General features: G+C 44.2%; 1 long non-coding RNA gene across 1 annotated transcript; it reads right to left on the bottom strand.

Moving 5' to 3' along the window:
* Window positions 1-2,795: 2,795 nt before the first annotated feature.
* Window positions 2,796-3,504, bottom strand: LOC125557111. The gene is made up of 2 exons (XR_007305173.1): window positions 3,280-3,504; window positions 2,796-3,007 (listed from the first exon to the last, which is right to left on the bottom strand). It is a non-coding gene; the product is annotated as an uncharacterized LOC125557111 (long non-coding RNA).
* Between the last annotated feature and the right edge of the window lie 699 nt (window positions 3,505-4,203).

Below are 4,203 nucleotides of genomic sequence, written 5' to 3'. Positions count from 1 at the left end.
CTTTTGTTAATATTGTTTTTACTCTCTTGTCCCCTTCACTGCCACCGCTACGACGGCTAAAGGGTTAATAGCTAGAGCCCTTCAAAATCCCACGTTTTGTTTCAGACTTTACCGTCATATAAAATATACTGATTGTGAGAAATCTAGAAATGGAGGAGGGAGGGGATTCTGTTTTCACTCGTAGCCGGTTGGATGAATACTACTCTATTAGACTAGTTCCAAAATGGCAAAATTCACGGCAGTGTCAGGCTCTCCAGCCGTAGCCAGGCCTAATCGATTGGGGCATTGATGGGGAAATTAGCTGGAAATCGATCCTACGGTAATGTTTAATCCCACATGATGTGGGATTAAACAACAATGCGCTCCGTCGACATTACCCTTGAGTGGTATACACAAAAGGATAATTGAGAATAGCGCAGGATTTTCAAATATTCCAAAACTATACGTGGCAGATTTAGGGCTGTCTCCGTGAGTTAAATTGAACCACCGTTTTCAAGCAAACTGGCGCTTGCAGATACTTTTTGCAGAAAATTTGCAGCTTGGAGGACTTTGGTATTTTTTCCCCAAATATTTTAGATCCTTTACTGGCAATTGCCATACGTTTACAGATCCTGTGATCCCTGTGGAACGAAGCTGCTCACAAAAGCAACATCGATTTCTCTGTATTGCGACTACCCTGGGTACAAGAGGCTCCAAGCTTCGCTCAAATCGTTGACGCCTCGAAGCCTCTGGTACCCAGGGTATATTGCGTCACGCGGTAACGGAGCATTGTGATCGCCCGACAACAACGAAATCCCTTTGTATCGCGTCCACTAAGAATAAAATCCATATCTAGTCTAAAAATAGCTTGTACCGTCCGCCCCAAAGTACCTTGATGGTTTATAGCATAAAGTGCTTGGCTAGGCGGAAAAAAAGTAGACATTTCTAGGCCAACCGTGAAATCCGTAGGTGACCTTGCTTCCCAGTCCGTCCCCCCCCCCCCCCCCCCCACACACACACACAACAGCCGAAGGTCCACTTTAGTTTCTCAATAGACGTGCTATATGTAGATCAGTCTGGTATGCAGCCAAGCTAGATCAGTCTGGTATGTAGCCAAATCCGACAGTAAACATCCCGTGTCAATACTGCAAAAGCATAAACTCCTTTTTTGTTTGTTTTTTGTTTTTCGGGGGTGTTCAGATTTGTTATCAAAGAATTCCCCCCCCCCCCCCCCCCCCCGTAAAAATAAGGTCCACTTTTCGGATTTCGCACCATTTCGCGTACGGGCCTGCATCCTAACAGATATTTGCCCGAAAATGGTCGTTGGGTGCCCCTGAGCTTTGGGCATAGCCCAACGACGGTCTGTGGTGTGACGAAGCATGGAAACAGTGAGACCGTTAGATCGTGTTCAACTACAACTCAACTATGAAGCGAAAGTGAGAATGCTAAAAATGCAAATTGAAAAGTCATTGACACGCTATAATGGGTATTTAAGATAAATCGCATTATCTTACTACAATTTGCTTCTTTTTCCTAAGCATCTTAGCCGTAGTATTCCGAAATGTTTTGACAGCTGCGACTCAAGATATTTTGGCGGGCAGTTCACACCCTTCTACAGTCGTAATCATCATATACTCGACTTCGGAATTCCTCACCAAGCTTGTACTAACGTGGATTATTTACAAGATTTCTTACAAAACCTCGTGGCTGTGCATTTGTGCGATTATTTGCCTAGCTATTCTCGTGGTCGTGTCGGTGGGTAATTTCGCTGGAGTAATTACCGGAGTGTGCTTTGTCGGGATTGCACTGGGGTGGTACTCGACAATTCTACTCGCTATGGCTGCCAAGTACCAAGGAATTGAGGGGTTGTTGAGTGTGTATAGAACCGGCATGGGCCTAGGAGCACTGTTTAGTTCGTTTGGATACACGGGTAAGTTTATATTGGGAAACTAACGAACCTCTTTTCACCGGCCACTACTGTATTAAAAGTCCAAAAAAACTCCGAGGTTACCGACATTTGCCGTCAAATAAACAAGCTTGTGGAGGCGTGCGTGACATTACGCCAGACAGGCTATCTATTCCCTATAGATTCACAGTAGTCAGCTTAGCAGCCGCTTTCAGCGTAGACTGCTTGCAGCCTCTTCATTGGCGAAAGTCTGCCATCTTTTGGCGTTTCTCCCGTGCGGCGCGAACTCGCGCCTTTGGCGCTCACGCCATCGTCGCGCCCTCGGCTCCTGGCACACTGTACTCGCTCCCTCGTTTTCCTCGTCCACATGGACTTTCGCCAAAGAAGGGGCTCTACTTTCAGCGTCACGCACGCCGACATTTCAGCGTCACGCACGCCGACATTTCAGCGTCACGCACGCCTTCTTCACAAGCGGCTGCTGTAAACATTCCTTTCCAAAGGTGGCCTGAATCCCAAAACTCCGGAGAACCGGCTAGCAGGCTTATTTCTTTCAGATCAATCTTTAGACATTGTGAGGCAAAGTGAAGCGAACGATCGCGTGCCGTCTGATAAATCAGGCTAAAGCGTCGGGAAACAAATCTAATAATTTAAACTTTACAAACACCGCGCTGATCCTAACTAATTCTTCAGATACTAATCAGATACTAAACAAATACCAAAAACGGTCAGGGGGGAACTTCATAAAAAGATTAAAGTAATGAAAATATCTATTTACCTAGTTAAATCAGCTGAATCGACGGAAGGGCATTCTGTAATTTGTGTGGATCCTAGACTATCTGATTTCTGGTTTAAACACTTGCAAATTTCTATGCAATAAACAAGGAAATAGTCATAACATGATTTGTTTTTCTTTTGGGATCTGCATTATTTTTTGGACCAGTTTCTGATCTGTTCAAACAAAAATAATAAAAAAATTAAAAACTATGTTCCTTACCAGCTAACCATTTATAATCAAATCCAAATCCATCTCCCCGTATGTGTATGTGTAGAATCGCCTTTTGAATTTCCACGCTGGTGATGACTGAAATATAGCGAAATTTATCGTAAATTCGCCAAAATCTTCTGCAAGAAAAAAGGCTCTGATCACGTGCCTCTATAAGTCTTGCAGAACGAACTTTGTTGTGCCTAAACTTATCCAATTTCAAACAAATTCCATTTAGAGGACTCAATAAAGATATTATGTGAGCTAATTTTGTATTGTAAAACTTGACAGGACTCATTTGTCAGGTGATCTAGTGTGACGCGCTGTTATTTCAATTGCACAGCTAATGGAGTGTTAGTGTTCAGTTTACTCTGCCTTGGCCGTTAGGGTTATCTACTGTTGCTATGTTTACCTGAGTTTCACCTCCAAGTAAATTGATTACCCAAATATAGACAACGTCTTTTGTCACTTCCATGATGCTATCGTTTAGGCTCGATTCGTTTTGTATTCAGTTATGATTATGACGTCACAAATTCTAGAACTTTGATTTTGCGCGCGCGTCATAACCCATGTTGGGTGGCTAGTCTTAGTCTTCAATTTGCCGTAAGCTTAAAAAGCCCTTGTCAGCCATACCTTTGTTATTATCAGCCGATTGAAATTGATGCTTTTTACCTTGCTAGGAGCTCGATGAGAAAATATATAGCGTCTGGCAGAGGATGTTTAATGCATTTATAAGGGTGTACAAAAACCGTACGAAATCCACCCGGCAAGACAAACTGTTTTGCTTAAAAATGAACACGAGATTGGAGAACAGAAGGTGACCTAAAAACGCAAGCCCCCTTATCCCCCTCCCCACCCTCCCTGGCAAAATCCGTCTCGTCAGGACCCCATCATAACCCCCGTCCCCCCCCACCACCACCACCACCCACCCACATTCCTCTCGTTCAGACCCTCTCATAAACGTACTCACCGTGTTTTCGTAGCTGTGAGCACGTGGTCGTGCCTCGCCCCTCGGACGACTGTGGCGATCAGCTTGCCTATCTCTCTGTTTCATAAATTTGCTAACCTTGTAACATTGTTTTCGTAGCTGTGAGCTCGTGGTCGTGCCTAGCCCCCCCGGACGACTGTGCCGATCAGCTTGCCTATCTCTCAGTTTCATAAATTTACTCACCTTGTAACATCGTTTTCGTAGCTGTGAGTTCCACGCAATGTGGAATACAATAATCGATCGGCGCTGATCAGAGATTATCTCGCGGGGAATTAGTTCCTGATATTATTTTTTTTATTCTGACATCTGACCACTTGACATCTGACATATTCTGACATCATCCCACTT

This window comes from Nematostella vectensis, chromosome 12 (genome assembly GCF_932526225.1).
Source record: "Nematostella vectensis chromosome 12, jaNemVect1.1, whole genome shotgun sequence".
Lineage (NCBI taxonomy): Eukaryota > Metazoa > Cnidaria > Anthozoa > Actiniaria > Edwardsiidae > Nematostella > Nematostella vectensis.
The sequence above is the reverse complement of the archived record's forward strand: the minus strand, read 5'-3'. Positions and strand labels throughout refer to the sequence as shown.